This window comes from Perognathus longimembris, chromosome 14 (genome assembly GCF_023159225.1).
Source record: "Perognathus longimembris pacificus isolate PPM17 chromosome 14, ASM2315922v1, whole genome shotgun sequence".
Lineage (NCBI taxonomy): Eukaryota > Metazoa > Chordata > Mammalia > Rodentia > Heteromyidae > Perognathus > Perognathus longimembris.
Window position 1 is genome coordinate 52,554,578 of NC_063174.1, and position 23,376 is coordinate 52,577,953.

The 23,376-nt window shown below is 42.3% G+C and overlaps 1 protein-coding gene across 2 annotated transcripts in view; it reads right to left on the bottom strand.

Moving 5' to 3' along the window:
* Foxn3 (forkhead box N3) overlaps positions 1 to 22,985 on the bottom strand; it is a 360,243-nt gene extending 337,258 nt beyond the window's left edge. Inside the window, exon 1 of one of the 2 annotated variants that reach the window (XM_048361885.1) lies at positions 22,926 to 22,985. The gene's annotated coding sequence lies outside the window, so the exon portion shown is untranslated. The remainder of the gene's footprint in view (positions 1 to 22,925) is intronic. The other variant, XM_048361883.1, reaches the window with a different exon arrangement.
* Positions 22,986 to 23,376: the final 391 nt, after the last annotated feature.

Here is a 23,376-nt window from a genome sequence, read left to right on the forward strand (position 1 = left end):
AGACGCACTCCCCGTCTACGGCTTTCAATAAATTCTTCCGAACCTTACATTTCAGTATAAAAAGACACTCAGGGATTACTAGTAATTTGAGGCAAATCTCCACTGTAAAAGTTATACAACAAAAGTAGAAAAAAAACAAGCCACTCACAGGAAATAGAGATAACGCAGAAAACAGAAGAAAATAGCAAAGATTCTAACTCACTAAGAGAAGAACAGGCATTATCTTATCAAAAGAAAAGAACAGGATACGGTCAAGAGAAACATTTGAGGAAAAAATGTAAAGTTCTTGGGCATTAAAAATAGTAGGAAGGACAATATTTTTTTTTTAAAAAGAAAAATCAGTAAATGAGTTAGAAATAAAGGAAGGGAAAGTAAGTATTCAAATAAAACCACAAAGCCCAGAAGCACCTTCTGAGAATAGAAGCATGAGTCTTCCAACTGCGAATTCTTATTAAATCCAGAGCAGAATTGTTTATAAAGGCACAAGGGTGTTACAAGGAAAAAAAAAGAAAAAAAAAGAAAAATTTGAAAGATTCCAGAGGAGAAAGATCTCTTCACAGAGAGAGCACCACTCAGAATGACAGAAGCAACAGAAAGTCTATGTCCACTGAGCACTGCCTTCAAAGTAAGAGGAAAATGGTGGCAAATCCATTAGTATATACCAGCTAACTCTTGCTGACCAAGAAGAAGAGATTCATAGCTATTTTCGGAGATTTGGCTTTGGGAGGTAGAAAAGGAAGGGAGGACAGGAAGAAAGGAGGGAGGGAGAGAAATCATAGTATGTACACATATACAAATCAAAAGGGACAAAGTGTTACTGGAAAAAAATCAAAGTTGTATGAGACAGGATTTGTAATCAAAGCATACATTGATGAATAGCACATAAACATAATGCCAGTGGAAAGGAAAGGAAGAGGTTAAGGTCTAAATTCTCAGGAGAGAAAATCAATGGATAATTGTTCCATAAATCAGCAAGTAAAATGTTAACAGTAGATTCTTTTTCAATTTTTAAATGTTTGGTTTGTGTAATATGCACACAGAAAAAGAATAGAAAATAAAAATTCACAGATCAATGATTTGTGGCAACACAGACACCCAAGTAAATTTTCACTCAAGGCTAACACCAGAACATTGCCCATTCTGCCAAAGGCCTGTCATTTCCTCTCCAATTCATAGCCTGTCCTGTGCACGCCAGCATCTTAAGGTGACAGTCAACAGTTCTTTGGAGCTTTACTGGCTAAGCATTCATCCCTATGGGAAAACTATAATTTCATTGCATCTGTTTTTAGGGTTTATGGAAATGGAACAGACATGGGGGAGGAATTCTTTCACACATTAATGCCAGTGAGATCCATCTGGCTCGTGGAGATAGTTTGTTTTCATTGACATTTCATTTTTTATTTATATCAAGATATCAAAAATTGTGTATGTGTGTATACCCATGCACATGATATATTCTTGATGGTCATGGGGTTGTTTCCTGTTTGGGCTATTATGAGTGATACACTTGAATATTTCTATGCATTCTTTTCAATACCTTTGCATCCACATTTTCACTGCATCTGTACACAAGGAGAGAATTCCCCAGTCACAGCTAGGCGCTGGAGGCTTGTAACGGGAATCCTAGCGACTCAGGAGGCTGAGATCTGAGGATGAAAGTTCAAAGCCAGCTTAGGTGGAAAAGTCTATGAGATTCTTATCTCCAAGTAACCAGCACAAAGCTGGACGTAGAGGTGTACCTCAAGTAGAAGAGCACCAGCCTGGAGCAGCAAAAGTCAAGTGAGAACACAGGCCTTGATTTCAAGCCCCAGTACCAGTACACACACACACACACACACACACACACACACACACACACACACACACACACACACACCCCTAACTCACAGAATATTGTCTGTGTCCAATTCTATTAGATAATGCTCATTCATTTTCTAGAGTGGCAGGACCTATTGGTTTCCATGCTCACCACCAGTGCAAGAGAATTCTCACTTCCTCAAGTCCTGGCGGACTCTTGGCATTGCAAGAGGGGTGAATGGTAAGCACGTGGTACATGGGTCGTGTTTCTTGTGCTTTCTTATTTATATTTGCTCATTGGACATTTGGACATCTGGACATCTTCTATGGTGAAGTCCTGTTTAAGACTTTTGCCCATTTTTTACTAAACCATTTTGTCTTTTTTTTTTTGCAAGAGTGATTTGCATATTCTTCATAAAAGTCTTTTGTAAATTCTTGAAATTCAAAATATTTTTTGTTTTTACTCTCTTAATTGTGTGTTTTGGTAGACACTAAACTATAGGAGAATTTTATCCGACTTTCCCCCCATAATTGGTTCATTTTAATCTTCTGTAGTAATCATTTTATGTTTTTGGTGGTGGTCATAGGCCTTGAACTCAGGGCCTGGGCTTTTTTTCAGTCAAGGCTAGCCCTCTATCACTTTGAGACACAGCACTACTTCTGGTTTTCTAGTGGTTGGTTGGAGATAAGGGTCTCAAGATTTTTCAGCCCGCATTGGCTTCAATTTGTGATCCTCAGATCATAGCCTCCTGAGTAACTAGGATTATAGGCTAGATATTCTTTGTTGTTGTTGTTGTTGTTGTTGTTTTTTGCCAGTCCTGGGCCTTGGACTCAGGGCCTGAGCACTGTCCCTGGCTTCTTCCCGCTCAAGGCTAGCACTCTGCCACTTGAGCCACAGCGCCGCTTCTGCCCGTTTTCTGTATATGTGGTGCTGGGGAATCGAACCTAGGGCCTCGTGTATCCGAGGCAGGCACTCTTGCCACTAGGCTATATCCCCAGCCCCTGTTGTTTTTTTGCCAGTGCTGGGGCTTGAACTCAGGGCCTGAGCACTGTCCCTGGCTTCTTTTTGCTCAAGGCTAGCACTTTACTACTTGAGACACAGCGCCCCTTCTGGCCTTTTCTATATATGTGGTGCTGAGGAATCCAACCCAAGGCTTCATATATACTAGGCAAGCACTCTACCACTAGGCCATATTCCCAGCCCCAGGCTATGTATTCTTTTTCCTACCAAAGTCATGAATATATTATCCTAAATTGTCTTCTGGATGTTTTATTACTGTTTTTCACAATTAGACGGAGAATTCATCTACAAGGGGGTTGGGAGTAAAACCCTCAAGTTCCACTGCTTTCCCTACATTGGTATCTAGTTGTCCCACTATTGTTTATGAAAAAATCATATACTTACTCTATCTGTGAGGAATCTTCATCACTAACACTATATGTAGATATGCTGTCTTTTTCAGAACTCCATGTGGTTTGTTTTTCTGGTTTGTTTCTCCTTTGCGTCTATGCAGCTGCCTCAACTGCTCTGCCATAATAATAAATCTTCCTTTTGGGATGAACAAGGGCCTCTTTCTTATTTGTCTTCAAGAATATCTGGTCTGTTCTTGGCTAGGGTGTTTGACATAAATCTTAAAATCAGCTTGTTAATTTTTACAAAAACTCTTAGGGCTTTTGCCTGGGATTGCACTGACTCTACATATCAGATTAAGACAAACTGACTTTGTTTGCTTTTGCCGGTCTTGGGACTTGAACTCAGGGTCTGAACACTGTCCTTGAGCTTCTGTTGCTCAAGGCTAGCACTCTACCACTTGAGCCACTGTGCCACTTCTGGCTTTTTCTGTTTATGTGGTACTGAGGAATCGAACCCAGGGCTTCATGTATTTGAGGCAAACACTCTACCACTAAACCACATTCCCCGCGCCCTGGCACTTTTTAATAGTAAGTCTTTTATTCACAAATATAGTATCTTCCAACACTTATTCAGGTCTTTAATTTTTCTCAATAAGTTTGATTTTTTAACAAAGCGCATCTACCTACTTTTTGTTATACTTATTCCTTGGTATTTGATAACTTTTATTCTAATATAAGCTTACTGTGTGGCTATTAGTAGTACACAGTTTACTTGTTATATATTTACCATATATCCAGCAATTCTGCTAAATTCAATTTTTTATTGTCAATAATTGAACTATAATAAACCTCCTTATGAACCTTCAAAAAATAATTGAACTAAATTTTCTACAGATAGAGTAATTTAACCTTCCAACAACTGTTTATTAGGTTTATTGTTTGATAAGTTTATTCCTATCTAATCTCAATGCCTTTATATCTCTGCTTTGCCACACTGGCTAGGACCTGTGCAATAATGTAGGCAGCACATTTGTCTTTCTTCCTACACTCAAAGGGTAGTTTTACTATGTCACTCAACATGTATAATGTTGCCTACTTTTTAACAATTCATGAGGTTTTAGTTTGTTTTATTTATTTATTTGTCAGTCATGGGCCTTGAACTCAGGGCCTGGGCACTGTTCCTGGGCTCTTCAGCTTAAGGCTAACCCTCTACCACTTTGAGCCACAGCACCACTCCCAGTTTTCTGGTGGTTAATTGAGTATAAGAGTCACATGGACTGTCCTGCCCGGGCTAGCTTTGAACCATGATTCTCAGATCTCCGCCTCTTGAGTAGCTAGGATTACAGGTGTGAGCCACCGGCGCCTGGCTAGGCAGGAGATTTTTGTAAATACTCTTCTAAGAGTAAAACAGTTTCCTTCTTACTAATTTTCTACAAGTTTTCTTTTTAAGTAATCAGGATGAAATTTTGGATCGCATCCCATAGATTATCTGCATCTATGAAGATGATCACATACTTTTCTTCTTCGTGCTCTTAATACACTGTTTTTTCAAATTTATTGTCCTAAAAGCTTGCATTTCTAGAAGACAGTCAAGTTGATCATGATATAGTAACTTATCACTGGATCATATTACATGTATTTTATTTAGAATTTTGAGTTTATATTCATAAGTAAAACAAATCTGAAAATTTCTTTTCTTATAAATTTTTTTTGGGTCAGGTTTTAGTATCAAAATTCCGCTGGCTTCTTAAGACAAGTTGGGAGTCTTCCTACTTTTTCTATCCTCTGGAAGGGTTTGTGGAAAATATGTGCTATTTCATCTTTAAATATTTGTTGAATTCAACTATAAAACCATCTGGGCCTGAAGTATTCCTTATGGGAAAGTTTTTAATTATATATTTGTATGAGTAGAAATAGAAATACTCAAGACTTGGAATGTTTTCACTTACTAACTTCTTCAGACCTGTTCACTGTTTAGCATATATTTTGTTCTACATTTAAATTCCACAGAACATAATGATTATCCCACAGTCAATATTTATTTATATTTAATCACCTAATTATTATTGCTATTGTTGTTCATTCTTTCTTGCACCTCTAAGTGAACTAATTTTCCTTCTACTATCCTTAGTCTTTCCTTTAATACAGATTAGCTCAAGATAATTTTAATGCTTTTGATTTTTTTCCTTTTTGAGAAGGCTTTTTGGTGGACATAGAATTTGTGGTAAGCTGTGTTTTTGTTGTTTGTTTTAAATAGCAATTTGAAGATGGCATTCCATTCTACTCCCTTGTGGTTCCTATTGTTTCCGTTGAAGAGTCCCTTACTGTGCTTCCTTTCAGGATGAAGGGCTCTCTACAATTCCAACTGCTTTTTAGGCTTTGCTACAGAAGTTTGACAATGTTAAAATATTTTTGTACTCATACTGCATGGTGTCCTAGGGTTTCTCCATTCTGTGACTTTGGGGGCTGGGGATATAGCCTAGTGGCAAGAGTGCCTGCCTCAGATACATGAGGCCCTAGGTTCAATTCCCAAGCACCACATATACAGAAAACGGCCAGAAGCGGCGCTGTGGCTCAAGTGGCAGAGTGCTAGCCTTGAGCGGGAAGAAGCCAGGGACAGTGCTCAGGCCCTGAGTCCAAGGCCCAGGACTGGCCAAAAAAAAAAAAAAAGAACCATTCTGTGACTTTGTGTCATTTGTTACTCTGGGGATATTTCCAGTCACTGAATTGTTTCTCCTATCCGACCTTCTCTTCTACTGAATATGTAGTTAGTTACATATATACTATACATTTCTACCGTATTTCGTGTCTTCACAGGCTTCTCTGTATTTTCCATTCTTTTGCCTGTCTATGCTTTATTATTGTTGCAATCATTATTATTTTCATGCTGTGGATTCAACCCAGGGGCCTCATTGAGCTGCTACATAGTCCCAGTGCTATACAAGTGGTATTTTCTTATGCCCTATCTTCTAGTTCACTAATTCTCTCTATAGCAGTATCTTCTCTATTGAACCCCTCACCACTGTTTTCCTTTATAAATAGCCCACCACAAACCACTAACTCACCCACTGTTAAGTAAACATTCAATGGCTCTATGCAATCATGCCATTAAAGCCTTCGCCAAATCCGATATTAAAGTATTGGCATCACAGTCAATAAATCGTTCAGTTCCAGAGGTCCATTTGATTCCTATTTATAATGTTCATTTCTCCAGGAAAAAAAAATCAATCTAGTCTTTAAATTCTTTGGACATGCTAAGCACAAGTTATTGGTTAATTTGGTCATATTAATCATAATCATTAGACTCACAAGCTAAGCTCACCTCTCTGCGCTTTTCACCACTCATTCATCTTGGACCTTCCATCTGCAGCTTTTCATTGCCTTAATGGTTTTCCAGTGCTTCCAAACTGATTCCTCCCCTGCCCCCTTTTTAATTTTAAGTTGCTTTTCTCAGCGGAGGAGTTGATCTGAGCAAACATATTGCTTAGACACACTGATAACCACTGTATGCTGAGAGACCATAACCTATCAAACACATGATGACGTACCCACTACTGGGGATGACTGGAGCAATAGACATATATCAAAACTATCACAAACAAATTGTTTTAGCCAGATTGTACAGCCACCCCAATAATAATACATATCTTTTCTTTAAAAAATGTAACTTAAAAATCACATCAGCTATATGAAGAATATAAGGTCATGTCCTCTGTAGTGACTATTTAGCATTAAAGATAGAAATAAATAAATAGTCACTGTAGAAGAGACTGGGAATCACTATTAAAACAGCTTGCCAGCGCCTCCTGGCCATGTATCTCATTCATGCCCTGGCCTGAGACTGGGTGCCTTGATAGAGTTTGGGAAACTTTCTCAATGAAGGCAAAGTTTTTTGTTTTTCCTTAAAAATATATAAGAAGGCTGGGAATGTGGCTTAGTGGTAGAGTGCTTGCCTAGCATGCACGAAGCCCTGGGTTGGATACTTCAGTACCACATAAACAGAAAAAGCCAGAAGTGGCGCTGTGGCTCAAGTGGTAGAGTGCTAGTCTTGAGCAAAAGATGCTCAGGGACAGAGCCCAGGCCCTGAGTTCAAGCCCCTGGATAATATATACATACATACATACATACGTACATACATATATATATATACATATATATATATAGAGAGAGAGAGAGAGAGAGAGGTTTTAGACAATTCTTGAGGAGAAACTAGACACAATGTATGTCTGGTGCTTCTCTTCTCTTCTGTTTTAAAGTGTTATGTTTTGCTATCTCTGTTCACAATTCTGCCCCCTAGTCCATGAAACTAACAAACAAAAACAATATAGGGAGTGAATTGCTGGCTATCTTAGTTTTTCAGAGCTGGAGTTACCTCCTAGGTTAGCTTCTCAAGTGAACTCACTTCTGGGTGGCTCAAGGTCGGAACTAGGCCCAAGAATTTGCTCAATCAAAGGAAATCGGGCTGACGTGTGACTTACAGACCCATCAACATTTTGTATTTTACACTCTGTCCCTTCCTGGAATTTTGATGATGCTATTCAGGATAGCACTTCCTATTCTTAATCTGCATATTTCAGATGGTTTGATTCAAAACAATGTTTGGGATACAGAGAGTCCAACACTTTTCCCAAACACGGGCTTTATTGACACCTAAAGTAATTTGCCACATGCATTGTGTGTTTATATCCTAGCAGGTGGATAATAGATTAGAATTACAAAGGTGTCAGGGTAATTTCCCATCCCTGGTACACTGCTGTAGAGAAAGAAAACTCCTCGGTAAAAACAAAACAAACTATGATTTCAACCATTTAACTTAGGTCCATATGTCACTGTCATTTACTAAGCAACAGAAAATAAAAATGAGGTATTGGAAACATTGAGCCTAGCAACAAAATAATGAGTTCAAGTCAAGTACAGGGTAATATTGAGAGCAATAACCTAGGATGCAGTGTAGCCGCAATTTTCTGTAGCCCTGGGGAATACTCAGGAGTCAACACCTCTGCTTGCTGGTCTGTGGAACACAGGCTTCTTTTACAAAGCCCCCAAAACCAAATTAAGGCATCCAAGGTTTCTACTAAAGGACTTGAGACTGCACTTAGCTTTTTTTTCATTCACGTCATACTAATGGCCTGGAACCTCACCACCATTCTACCAGTCAATGTCCGCTGGAAATGTCTTTCCCCACTCAAACCAGCTTGTCCACACTCCCTCATTTCAACATCGCTAGGCCAGGGTTTTATCTGTGCTGCTTTTCTTCCTGTGCCCAGATCCTCAATAATACCAGGACCCGCACTCTGTAGAGCTCAAGAGATACAGCCTGGCTGACCGAATGAGTTCTCTACCAACCCAGAGGCAGAAGAAAGGACTCGTTCCAGCGTTTAGAAGAAACTACCCAACAAACCTCAAGAAAAGTTGAGGGCATAAGACAATGTGTAAGTTGGAAACCATGATGCTGTACCCCTAAATACACTAGCGGATATGTCCTAAACCAAAGAATACACTTCTTCATTCAGAGGTTTTGGTGCTTTTTTTGGTTTTGTTTTGTGTTTGTTTATTTGTGGAGGAGGGGTTAAGGTCTTCTGTGGCTTCAAAACTGAGATAATCCCAGTAGATTCAAAATTGCTTCCTGCTTTTTTTTTTTTATTACATTCAGATTAAAAAATGTCCTAACTATAAAATGAAATGTGCATATTGGTATTTAAATGCATAATTAAGAAAAATAATTGAGGTAACCTTGAGTGTTGAGATTACAGGCATGCATCACCACATCTGGCCAGAGATTTGTTTTTGTAAGTGCATACTATACATACAGAACTGAGCAATAGGGAACAATTTCAAAAGCCCAGCACCAAAATCACCTTCGAGGAATAGATCATACAGTTGATGCTTTAGACTGTACAAGTATGAAATAATTCTGGATAATTAAATTCTAAGCTTGATGATGCTGATTCTGAGTGGAACGGAAGCTCAGAAAAGTGAGGTCAAGTTGGGCTGAAGTTTTGGAGAGAAACTATGTGGCTACTTACCAAACCAGTTTCTGCCTCTTCCTAGGACACATCTGGACTACATTTCCCAGCAACCCTCTTGACAGAGAGATGTGGCCATCTTACCAAATACTAGCTAGAGCAATGGGACAGGAAGTAAAACACTCTGCAGGTAGGCCTGACCAATAAAAACTACTCACTCAGGAGTCACCATGTTCTTTCCCCTTCCTGCTGGTGTGATACTAATAAGCCTGGTGAGCATGAGAACTGTGGGCTGAAAAATGGCAGAGCACTGTAATCCTAAGTGCTTGCTACTCTAGATCAACCTAGGACAGAGAAGCATCCCTACAAACCAGATCACCCATTTTCAAGATGTAAGAAACTCTCACTGTTTTCATTCATTGCACTGTTTTGTATTTGTTGATGCAGACAGTATTAATGAATATAATTGAGAGTTTAAAATGCCCGTGAATGAGTGTGGAAGGAAGTGATATTTTGGCCAGGCTCTGGAGGCTCACTCCTGTAATCCTAGCTACTCAGGAGGCTGAGATCTAAGGACGGCAGTCTGAAGCCAGCTCTCACAGAAAGCCTGTGAGACTCCAATTACCAAAAAAAGCCTGAAGTGGAGCTGTGGCTCAAGTGGTAGAGCGCTTGAGCTTCTTTTTTACTCTGTGGGGATAGCAGACAAACCTGACACAAACCAAAGGCCCACCCAGAAACAGATGATAATAGAAGGTACTCTACTGAAGTAGGGACTCCAAATCATTACCAACATTTCCTGTATCAAAATTAGTGCTAAGTAGAAGAGGGAAGGTCTTTAATAAAAGCCTGTAGCCACAAGACTATAGCCCCTCACATGGGTTTGGAGGATGAATTTTGATCGCTGTTGCCTCCTAAACAACTCAAGTTAAGCATTTTAAATTTTAGCTTTGCTGGTTGGTAATAATTCTGGGAACCTGGCAAAAGCAAGTGCTATTTCTAGAGAAATCCACCTTCAATGAAAACCTCAAAGAATCCTACTAGAGTCTCCATAATAAAGTCACAGTGAAATAAAACAAAGCAAAACACAAGCACACGGATACACACAAGAAAGCAAAGTGCCATGAGCAACACTTAGCAGAAACAAGATAATGTTTAAATCTGAAGTCATTGTGAGTTTGGATTGAACACTGAATAGAAAAAAGACATCAGATAGAAAATAAATGTTTAGAAGCCAGGTGCTAGTGGCTCATAAACATTTTCCTAGCTTCTCTGAGACATGAGGATCACAGTTCAAAACCAACCTGGGAAGGAAAGTCTGTGAGACTCTTATCTCCAATTGACCACCAAAAATCTGGAAGTTAAGCTATAGCTCAATTGGTAGAGTACCAGCTTTTTCAAGTCCCAGAACTAGCTATAAAATAAGATAAATAAGTGTTTAAATAGTAATGGAGGAGGACAAATATATAAGAAGTATGCAAGATTAGACAGATGAGACATAACAGATTAGAGAAGACTGAAGTAATTGTCTGAATGAAGAAAAAGAAAATATGAAAGGGAAGTTAAAACATGGAGAGAAGAAAGAACAAAAGTCTAATACATTCATATTAGAGAGAAAGAGTACAGAGTGTGGATAATATTCTGTGACTTTTCCAGAACGGATGAAAAATCCAATTTCTGAAGTTTTGGATCTCCAAAACTCCTAAGAAATAAATACATTTAAAAAATGCCACATCAAAGTACTTGTGATGAAACTGCAGAAAATCAGATACTATATTAAAAACATTCATAAAGTACCCTGGAAGAAAAAAGACCATCAACGCAAATGACAATCAGACTTACTATTGATGTTCTCTTTAATAGAGAGCAGAAAACAAAGGAACAATATTTTTAATATGCTGAGTGAAAAGTATTGCTTTTATACCTAGCAAAGTTTTATTTTCGACCTGTGATCACTCTATTGTAAGAACAAGCAGAGAATAGACAGTTTCCATCAAAGAATAACTGAACGTTTGTTATTTTCATAAAATTAATTGATGGGAATATGAAAGAACTATTAGTAAAAAACATAATAAGAATAAACACACCTTTCCAGTGTCACACAATAATGATAATGTCTAATCTTTTCTGACCTCTGAGGTTTAAAATAAAAAAAGGAAAGCTAAAACTCTGAGCAAAAATTGGAACTCAACTGGAGGGAAAGTGATTAGAGTTAAGGACCAAAGTGTTAAGGACCAAAGTTTCTCTTGTTTATTTGGGAGAAGAAAACTAAATAGCTTTAGGCTTTGATAACTATCCATACTAAATTTCTAAGAGAATCATCAGAGTCTAAAACTATCAAATGCCTATAGAAAAAAATATAAAACAGGAAAAAATATAACCCCAATCAATTCAAAAGAAAGCAAGAAATAAAAAAAGAAATATAGAAGAGGCTGGGAAAATGAAAGGACGAAATAAGATTGAAAAAATAAACTGGAATATATTTGTAATTACAATAAATATAAATGCATTGCATACTTGAGTTAAAAGGTAATTATTTACAGACTGTATGAAAACCACCTCCAGCTATATGTCCTATAAAAATGGCTAGTACACAAGTACTAGGGAACAAAGGGTTTGGGAAAAAAAATAACAACAATGGAGAATGGAAAAACAAGTATCAGCAAAAACAAATCAAAGGGAAGCCCCACTGTTGTCTCATATTTTTATATTCTCATCAGACAAAATGCACTTGAAAGCAAAAAGCATTTTGAGAGGTAAGGAGCATTACTTCATATAAAGAAAAGGTTCCATTTCCCAAGAACACAGAGGAATTCTAAATGTGTATATATCAAACACAAAGAAAAAAAACAAAACAGTCTACTAGTGGGAGATCTTAATTCATGTCTTTTAGTAGGAAATAGACCAAGCCAAGAATCAAAAAGTAGAAAAGATTTAAACAATCCTGTTAACAAGCTTGACCTAACGTTAAAGGGGTGGCATCGTAAGATCACAGGACTGCCTGTCTGCAGGAAGCCATAGATTCATCCACGGGCATCCCGGCACGAACAGCACCCGACGGGCAAGAGACCTGGCTCTGGAAAGCCTCAGCCACCCAGCCGAGGACCCCAAATTGACTGCAGCTCCATAAGAAGTAAAAAGGGGCGGGGGGGGGGGCAGTGGCCCAAGCCTGCAATCCTAGCTACTCAGGAGGCTGAGATTGGAGGATTCTATTTCGAAGCCAGTCCAGGCAGAGTATTTCTTGAGACTCCCATCTCCAATTAACCACAAAACAAACAAAACTGGCAGTGGAGCTGTGACTCCAAGTGGTAGAGCATTAGCTTTGAGCACCAAAGCTCAGGGACAGCACCCAGGCTTTGAGTTCGAGCCCTAGGACTGGCACCAAAAGAAATAAATAAAATAAAATAAGTGAAAGGAAGAGCAAGCTCCACATTCCCTCCCCACCCTACACCATCACAGACAAAAAGAAATTGGGCCCAGGATAAGTGAGCAGTAATGGGAGAGACCAGATCATAGACAGACTTAAAAAAAAGTAGGCAATGGAAAACAGATGTGGTAAGGTTGGCATCTGGGAGCCACCCTTGATTCTCAGTAGGGAAGGGAGACTAACATAAGGAGACCAAGAGCTCAGTAACTTGAGTTGTAACCGTGCTGGGCTCCATGCTCCACGTTCTTCAGGAGTGCTGCAACTTAGTCTTTCCAATCCTCCCACCGGGTTCCTGTTTTCCTGAGTTTCGTTTCCATATTCCTTATGGAAACAGCACTAAAGATTCGAGTCTCAGGCTAAGTAGTACGTATGGCTAAAGTCACATGGCAGTGGTTAATCGGGAGGCAAGTTTCTTAAATGAGAAGAGAGCATCAAAGCGGTTTGGAGAGTGGTTTGGTGAGAAGACTTCAGGAGCAATGAAAGGAGAGGGGCTTGAGGAACAGGTCCTTGTTCCATTCTTGGAGCGAGGCACCCAGACTCCAGATGAGATGGGGGAAGAAAGGGGCAGAGAAAACATCAAAGGAGCTCCGGGGGTAAATTAGACCCACAGCAACCAAGACGTCTGGCCTCAGAGATGAAGATGATGCTTGCAAACGAGCAGGAAGAAAAAAAAAATTGTCCTTAATAAAGATTTCTGCTCCGACATTTAACTCTGAACTTTTATGCTATTTCTTTTGTTCCCATTCTTCAGAAGAAAAAAAAACCACGCTGGCTGGATCTTCATTCATGTTGAAGTTCAAAGGACTATTACAAAAGAATATTCTTCTAAGCCATCTACAGTTGTACAGTCCGTCCAGGGCTGTGTCAGGAGCTAAAGAACACGGAATCGTGGTTGAAGCTACTCAGGCGCTGGCCTCATCCCTTTGGGGCCTTATATCTTAGTGCCCAGCCTCTAGATGCTTCCAAGGGCGCCCAAATGTCCCTGTCCCTGAGAAGCAGTCTGGTCCAGCTTGGGCTGCCAGCTTGTACTTGGACCTCCAGTCAGGGGCCCTGAGGACAGGCCTGTGCCCATGATGTAGAAAGCTCGCTACCACAAGGGGTGGCCCCTCGCATCCTCCCTGCCCCTCCCTGGACTGTCTCCAAAGCCAACTGAGCAGGGTTGTCAATCTAAACCAAAGCAAGAGTCCTAATAATCCAGCGAGCAGCTCTGGAAGGGCCACGCCTCAGGCTGACCAGATCAGTTTAGGATTCAAACTTCAGCGGAGCTATGTTTGGGGACCTTGCCGATGTAAAATCTGGGAAGAGCTACAGAGCAGGTGGTATGCGGTCTCCAAGTGATTGCCTTGTATCTCCCTTGTAACCCTGTTTCTCTACTGCATACAACTGGGATGCAATAGGTGCTCAATTTGCCATATGTGTGTGTGTACATAAATGTTTGCCAACTTACCATATATATTTATACGCATGTGTGTATATATATATGTATATATATACATATATATATATATATAGCTTCTCATCAGAGCTTCTCTTCATCAGTGCCTTAAAATGATTTCACTTATGTGCAATAAATAAAAACCCACCTGTAAAATGTGAAATGTCCCATCTAGTCCTGGTCCTTTGACTGGCCCCTTCAAGAGCATTAGGAAGTACCAGAAACCTGCTTCACTCAAAATGTGTGCCATGACTGACTTTGAAACATTCCCCTGCTCTAGCGAGAACCAGTGTCTTGCTGAGAAAAGGAGTCGCACTGGCCCCTGCCCAACTTCATCTCTATAAATCCACATGGGTAAGTGGGTAGGGAGTGTCTGGGAAGGCCATGCTGGGCATCCTTCTAATCTCATGGACTCAACCCAGTGGCTTTGTTTGTTTTGGTACCAGTGCTAGGGCTTAAACTCAGGACATTGTGCTCTCTTACCTTTTGTGCTCAAGGCAGGTGCTTTTACCACTTGAGCCATGCCTCCAGCTCCTTTGTAGGTTGGTTGTGTTCAAGGGAGGTGCCCTCTTTATGCCTGAGCTATGTTCCTCCTATTTATGCTTCCCCTTGTTGCTGGAGCTAGCAGGTGTGTGCCGCTGTACCCAGCCACTGGTCGAGAGGCTATCCTAGAACGATGATCCCCTAATTTCCACTTCAAAGTAGCTAAAATGACAGTGTGAGACACTGCACCCAGCTTAAACTAGGTGTTTATAATCCAAGAGAAATCCAAGAGACATCACTGTATTTGCACACTGGAATTTGTTGAGCAGTTCATGTAAATTCTAAACATGAGTGTTGTCTAGGAAATCTAATTCTTATGGCTTAGAAATGCCACACAGAGACTGTATATAATGTATTGGTAATTCAGGAAGATCCTATTCTGCGACAGAACCTTTGTTTACCAAGTAAATGAGTGTGCCAAGGGGTAGATGAATGGAAATCTAAACAATGAAGAAAAATAAACACCAAGAGCCGGGCACCAGTGGCTAAACAATCCCAGGTACTCAGGAGGCTGAGATCTGAAGATCATCATTCAAAGCCAGCCCAAGCAGAAAAGTCCCCATGATATTATCTCCAATTAATCACTAAAAAACCAGAAGCGGAGCTGTGGCTCAAAGTGGTAGAGTGCTAGCTTTGAGCAAAAGAGCTCGGGGACAGCACCCAGGACCTGAGTTCAAGCCCCACATAAAAACAACAACAAAAGAAATACACACCCAAAAGGGGGTTAACCAGTTGCTGTTAGTATGGTCAGCTATGTGACAAAATCCTTTTTTTTTTTTTTTTTTTGCCAGAATCACAACAAAACAGTCCTCATCCCAGCCTGGGATTTATCCAGGAAGAGTTCATTTGTAGTGTGGAGGAAGATGCCATCACTGGGGAATAGAAACGGTCAGGCTAGCTTGGTGGCCTGTGTATAGAAAGTGACTGGACTTGGAGCCTAGAACTGATTGGCTCGCTTGGAAGGGGTAGCTCTAAGAAAGCCATTACCTCAGTTTCTTCATCTGGGGACTGGCATATGACTGCCAAGTGTAACTCCAGACTATTCTGAGAATCATCATCAATAATGTAGGGAAGAGCCAGACCTCTACTTTGGGCTTTCTTGCTGTTTAATCAAAGATAAGAATCTCTCAAGCTGGGTGCCAGTGGTTCACACCTGTAATCCTAGCTACTCAGGAGGCAGGGATCTGAGGATCGCAGTTCAAAGCCAGCCCGGGCAAGAAAGTCCACGAGACTCTTATCTCCAAAGAACCACCAGAAAACCAGAAGTGATGTTGTAGCTCACAGTAGTAGAGCACGAGCTAGCCTTGTGCCAAAAGAGCTCAGGGACAATGCCCAGGCCCAGAGTTCAAGCCTCATGACTAACATTAATAAAAACAACTCTCAGATACGGCTGCCCAGACTGGCTTCAAACCATGGTCCTCAGATCTCAGCCACATAAGTAGCTAGAATTACAGGCATGAGCCCAGTTTACAACTTTTCTGTATCACCCATTGTGGCAAGTCTCACCAGAGTTACATAGTTCTTTTTCAAAAGACCATTCTACAACGCTGAATCCCAACACCCCACAGGATGACCTTAGATAGGCTTGTTGACTAGCCCTTACAGAGCCAGGATTGCATGTGAAAGCCGCTCCAAGTGTTCAAATGCCCTGAATCAGAAACTGTCAGGGTGCAAAGATCTCTCGTAGGTTATCTTAAACCCCACCTTGTAGAATGTACTAAAATCCCTTGTGCCAGTGGGGCTGGCCACCCTCCAAAACATGACATCTACACACACAGCAGAAATCCTCCACGAATGCCCTCAGCGTCCACTGAGCACCCACCGACTGAAAGCAAGCCCCCAAGGCCCTCGAGTGCAGCGGCCAGCTGCAAAGCACAGCTGGGTGCATTCACCATCCAGGCGCCTTGGGACAGTCCCAAGTTCCGCTTCCTATGGCAGTTGCCTGAAGTCTTCCTTGCAGTGTAAGGGAGGAGGGGAAAGGAGAGATGGCCTTACACAGCCTAACCACACAAAAAGGTATCCACAATCATTTTCATCTACTACCGCAGCCAACTATTTTTGTGCTTCTAGACCGGTTTCATCTTTGCGGGGGTGGGGGGAGAGGTTGGGAGCTCAGTGGCTCTCTGGAACACTGATTAGAAGCACAATGGAAGTCATTGGAGAAATGTAGAGAAGGATCTGTCCTTTCTACTTGTGCAGACACCCCAACTGTGGAGCCGCTGAAAATCAATGCCGGGAGATTGGCTGGCGTTCTCAAGAAGCACAATTGGGCGACAGACACTTCACCTGAATCCTCCGCTGATTACCTCCAAGCCGGTGAGGATGTGAATAAAACAGTCCAGAAAAGCAAGGAAGGAGGCTGGGGGGGGGGGGGGGGGGAGGGGGAAGGGGATGAGGGGGGGAAAGGGGAAAAAGAAGGGGAGGAAGGGAACCAAGGGGATTACCCTGTCCAGTGCCTCTGGAAATCCTTCCAACTCTGGGCTACAAAGGAAACCAGTGAGCTCCATTTCCATGCTGGGTCTTTCAGGAACATCTCATCATAGAGGAGATAATAGGGGTATATTTGATGATATTCAAATATCATCTGTGTGTTATCATTTGACTCAACACTCAAAAACACCACCGAGTCTCTGCCAAGCAGATTTATATAGCTTGGCAAACTTTCATTTCATGAATGTCACTAAATAGGAAATTATTTTCACTGCCTAATAGAAGAACCGTAGTAGGACAGATCCTAAGGTGACAATAAATAATACCCATGCCTTCTAGTAAAAACTATAATGAATGCCAGGTGCTGGTGACTCACCTGCAATCCTAGCTACTCAGGAGGCTGAGAAACAGAGCATCGTGCTTCAGAGCCAGCCTGGGCAGAAAAGTCTAGGAGAGTCCATCTCCAAATAACCAATTAGGCAGGGGCTTGAGCTTGCTCGGCAGAAGTTCTAACAGTTGGGCCATGATCCTTTTCCCTTTAGTTACTTTTCCAGATAGGATCGCATGCCTTTCCCATGATTATCACAGCTATACCTCCCGTGTAGCTCGGATTTCAGAGGTGCCTCCACTGCCCGGTAAGCTGAAGTCTTACTTGATCTTTTTACTCAGGCTAGCTGGAAATAATGATCTTACCTGGGTTAACTCCAAGTTATGATCCTCCCACTCTCCGCCTCCCTAGGAGCTGGGATTACAGGTATGGGCCACCATATCTTGCCTTAGTAGCTCTATTTTTATGCAACTCATATACTAGAGTCTTGCAGAAGATCCCATTTGGTGCTAAATATAAAACACACATGTCTGCAAACCATTGCAATAAATGGTCCTGTCCCCGCAGGCTCTCTGAAGTCTACTCCCCAGGCTGTTTCTGCAAATGGAGATTTGTGCACTCATGTCCCTTCCTTTCTCCTCTCTTTTCCCCCTACAAACACAGGAAATGGAACAATTAAATGAACTTATTTTCAACATTCCAAAAGAATTCAGTCTTTGAAGGAGTCAATGCTTTTGAATCTAAGATTGGTGTTTTTCAACATTCTCTGGGCTGGCTTTGGCCTCCTCCTCACTCCTACCTTTGACTAGGGCAATAAGGTCGCCCTGTATCTTACAAGTATTGTGATTATAATTATGATTTTGGCCAGTCCTGGGGCTTGAATTCGGGGTCTGGATGCTGTTCCTGAGCTTTGGTGCTCAAGGCTAGCGCTCTACCACTTGGAGCCACAGCGCCACTTCCAGATTTCTAGTGATTAATTGAAGGTAAGTGTCTTGGGGCCTTTCCTGCCCAGACTGGCTTTGAACCATGATCCTCAGGTTTCAGCCTCCAGAGTAGCAAGGATGTGAGCCACCAAGCTCCCAGCTGACAAGTATTTTCTATGGACTGTTCTCTTAGAAGTAGGGAGGAGAATGAAGCTGTCTTTTCCCCTTTGCTTTCCTGCATTAACTCAAAATTGAGACTGGCATTTGGTTGTTATTTTGGAATAATTATTCAAAATTTGGCGTCGCTATCAAAAAATGCCAGCTTCAATGACTACACGAGTAAGAATCTGACAACCAAAAACGAATTGGAATTTCACTGAACATCTTGTTAATTTGTACTGGTAAAAGAAGTAGTCTATGCTAGTGTAAGGATTAATTTTTTCCTAATTCCAAAGTCAAAAAAGAGATAAGCAGAAGCGAATTAATTATATTCCTCAAAAGTCCCTCTCAATGAAGTGTTCTGAGCAAATTCTGTGACAGACCGTGGAGAAGGAATATTCTAGAAGCCAACAAATCCCATTCATTTCCTTCAGTTTGTAAAAACAGGCAACTGACATGTTTCCTGCGAATGAACATACCCACAGATAAGAAAGCTCCGTACAGGAAATCCTTTGCTAGGAGACTGCTTGTGGCAGTCAATATAACTTCTTTCACCCAGTTCTACTCTGGCCCACATTGGGTAATTTAGAATTTTGAAATATATACAAAACCACCCAAGTGACATGATACGTCACTTGCATCATATGCAGGACAGTAAATTAACACTAAAATAGGAATTCTTTTACTTCCTCCCTTTCCTAGACAATTAGTTGCTGAAAACAGGAATTTGATGCTCTTTAAGATCAAAACGTAATTCAAGTAAATTTAAACACTGACCATTTTCAATTAATTTAAAGCAATGCTTTGATAAATATACCATGAATGGAAGGAACTTGGGGAGGATTTTTTTTTTTCTAAATGACTATCAGGAGCGTAACATTTAAAGACTACCACGGATAAGATGAGAAAACTATGATGATAAAGAGCTTTTTTTATGTGTAAGATGATACTTGATCTTGAACGCAGGGCCTCTCTTCCTTAGCTTTTCTGCTCTAGACTGGAGTGCTATCACTTGAACCACACCTCCACTTCTGACTCTATGCCTGTGAATTGGAAATAAAAGTCTCAGATTTGTCTGTGGGCTGGCTTCAAACCTTGATCCTCCTGTCTTGGCCTCCAGAGTAGCTAGGATTACAAACATGAACCATCCTAGGAAGAACTTTAAAGTGAATGTTTAGGCCATGACTACTCAGTGATTTCCCACAAGTGGGGTAGCAGGAGCGTGTGTGTGTGTGTGTGTGTGTGTGTGTGTGTGTGTGTGTGTGTGTGTGAAGTGTCCGAACTCTTTTCCCTTCTTCTTGTCATTCTTATAGACATAGTAGAAATATTTTCCACTTTGGTTTTAAAAACCTCCGAAATATCCTAAAAATGAAAACATTCTACCCCATCCAAAAAAAGAATAGTACTTTGCCAGCCAGATAATAACATTTGCAGTTTTGAAAATAGTTCTTTTCTTGTTTTTATTTTTTTCATTTCCATTTAGGAGGTTTGTGGTTTTTTTTTTTTTCTTTCACTGCTCAGCTATCAAGAACCACCCTCATTCTACCCCCAAAAGCATTAGACATCTTAGTCCCCCTTCCCCCCCCACGCACTTTGGAGCTTTAGAATAGGATCCAACACACGCTCAGGTCTTTCAGTCGCATTGCTGCTGCTCAACTTTGAACACGTACCATCCCTTCCTCACGCACACGTGACAGGAAAATTCTCATAGTAGACATACAAATCAGTTGGATTCCATACATAATTAAGTACTCAGATACATTCTTCCTAGCCTTCCCTGGCACAACTCAGAGGTGGCAAAAAAACAAAATCAAAACAAGCTCCAATGTTTAGCCTGGCTTTCCTTAAACTTTTTTTTTTTTTTTTAATTGTGCTGGTCCTGGGGATTGAACTCAGGGCCTGTGCACTGTCCCTGAGCTTTTTTTTTTTTCACTTAAGGCTTGTGCTCTACCACTTGAGCCACAGCTCCACTTCCAGACCTTTGCTGGTTTATTAGAGATAAAGAGTTTCACACTTTCCTGCCCAGGTTGGCTTTGAACAGCAATCCTCAGATCCCAGTCTCCTGAGCAGCTAGGATTACAGGCATGAGCCACTGAACCTGGATTCTGCATGATTTTCAGTGAAAAAAAAAATAGTGATAAATACAGTTACAAAATCCAGGAGGCTGCATTTTTGGTGGTGGTTGTCAAATGACCTTGATTTGACAGGTACTGTCTCAGGTTTCAGCCAATGCTGTGGGAAAGCTTACAGAGGCCAGTCTGGTCCCCCCAGCATCTGGGATGCCATTACTGGTTGGTTTTTTTTTTTTTTTTAAAGTGGTGGTCAGGACAGCATATGTACATGGGGTGGAGGGAATGGAGTTACTCTTCTCAGTTTCCATGACAACTGCTTCTCCACTCCTGGGTTATTAGATACCATTCACTTCCTGTGTTTAAAATGTTTAAACCAATCAGAAAAGTGTTTATAGGTTTAACAACTTCTGGGACTGTATCTCTTTAATAAGGCACTTTAAGGCTTAAATTTTGTTGAAGGCTTTCCGTGTTGTTGTCCAGCTATCACATTTCACAATTTCTTCTGTTCGCAGCCTTAAATATAAAACATGGCCCCTTTGCCTGCATGTGAAATGTGTGCTGCTCAAAGCAGATTCTTATAACAGCAGGCAAGCTCGTTTTGATTGTTTGCTTTTCATTGTCTTTTTCTTTCCCTGTCTGCAAGGCTTAGATTTAGTGTGTGGAACATGCTAATGGCCAAAACACTTAAATTACCCAAGTAATGACACAGTTAAGCACCCATCTGCTGATGTTGCTATTTAAATACTCGGATCAAACAGCAGTTGGGGGGGGGGGAAGAATAATAATAATTCCAAGTTGAACAACTTGCATTCTGCCGCTCGAGGAGCCAACATCATTGAGAAGGTATTGCAAAAGCGCTAACCGTCTATCAATGTTAAGCTAGTGGCTGACGTCTGCAAAGAAATTTGTCACCAAAATGGCCTACTTTATCTGGAAAGAAACAACAACAACAACAAATAGACACAAAAATGCCTCTAGAGCAAAAATGCAACCGGGATTAAAAAAGAAAAAAAAAAAGCAATCTTGCAGAAAGCGCGCACAAGAAGGCTGATCTGAAATTATGGCACGGTTTTAAAAGAAGATGTGTGTGTGTGTGTGTGTGTGTGTGTGTGTGTGTGTGTGTGTGTGACTGCTTTCCTAAGTCTCAATCTAACTAACCAATCGGCGAGAGAGTTGGAGAAGGTTGGGAGGGGGGGGGACCTCCAGAGGAGATGTGTGCTTGTCTTCAGAGCTCGGCACCCTCTCAGGCAAGAGCTGGTGGATCAATGAAAACCAGGGAACAAAAGGAAAATCACAGGATCTGGTCCAGCGCCCAGGAAAGCGATTCCCCTATTTCTCAATGAGCCAGGCGCCCGCTGCCCACCGCGGCTGCCGCCGGAGAGATTCCTTCTTTCCACGGGACCAGACCCCTCTCTCTATTTCCCATCGGGTCCCAACCGCTCTGCAAACGTGCACAGCCCCTGCGACCCCTGGCAAGGAAGACCCGGAATAATACATGCATAAGCCCACGGTTAAAAAGAAAAGCCCCCCCTGGAATGGCTAGGACCTCCCAAATGTCACTCTGCGAGTATCAACAGGAACGTGAAAGAAAAATGCATCTCTTTAGGCTACTACGGGAGCTGGGTACATCATGATTTTTTTTTTCTTCTTCCCAACACAATGTTTCACCCAGAAGAAAAAAGAAAATTTACGAAAAATATTCTTGCTGCCCTCAACTAAAAACAAACAGCCCCCTTTCTTCTGCACGTCACCCCGGGATAAGCAATTACAATTTCGGGGTGGGGGGGGGATAAGCGGAGGGGAGGGGGTGTGTGTGTGTGGAGATTAAAAAGGGTTGCACCGCTCAGAGATTGGACGCGGTTTATAATTGATGGCAAAAGAGTTACGCGACAGTAACGCTGGAAACTCTGCCCCAGCCAAACTCCACATTGAACACAGTCAGTGCCTTGGAAATAAAAGCCACGCCTGGGTTCCGGGGGAGCCCACTTTGCAAAGAGGTGGTGGGGGTGGGAGGGGTTGGGGGGGGTGTTTCCTAGATGTAATTAACAGAATCGTCTCCACGATTTGGGAAAATGTATACGCAGCCATTGTCTGTATTTATAGAGAGAGAGAGATAAATTTGGCTTATCTACAGATTCCGGAAAAAAACTTTTTTTTTCTTTTCTTTTCTTTCTTTTTTTTTTTTTTTTAATGAACTTACTTTTGAGACAAAAACTAATGAAAATCAATGCAACTTGTCATCGCCCCGGGCTTCTGCCCCGCGCGCGGGGCCGCACGCTATCAATCCACCCGAAACTAGGTGGGAATGGGGGGGTGGGAGGGGGGGTGGGGGGCACCTTACAAGAGATCCGGGTCGAAGCGCGCGCCCCGAACGCGGCCGTCCGCCCGCCCGGGCGGCCCGGGCTCCCCGTGACAATGCCACACCGCGGGCAGAAGACGCGGCGGGTGTGTGTGGTGGGGGGGGGGGGACAGGAAGCGAGCCCCATTTTCGTTACCTTCGATCGCCTGCCCCCCCCCGCGCTGCTCCTCGCGGCCGCATCGGGGGGCTGCGGCGGCGGCGGCGGCGGCATGCACTCGCGGGGGGATCCCCCCGCCGCCGGGTCGCCTCGTCTCCCGCCCGGCCGAGCTGCACCGATCACGGCCGGAATCCCGGCTCCAGCGCCCGGCGCCCGCCCGGGGTCGGCGGCGCGGCTCCCACCCGGGCCCCGGAGCCCCGCTGGGTCCTAGTGCGCGCCCGCCCGCCCGCCCGCCCGTCCGCCCTGCTGCGGCTGCTGCTGCTGCGGCTGCCCGGCCTCGCAGCCCGGGTGCGCACGGAGCGCCAGGCGGCGGCGGCGCGAGCCGGGTGGGGTGCGCCTGGCTCCCCCAGACTTTCCAAAGCCAGCGGGCACGTGCGGATGGACGGGGAGCGCTGGGACACATCCCGGCCGGCAGAAGACGGTTGGCGAC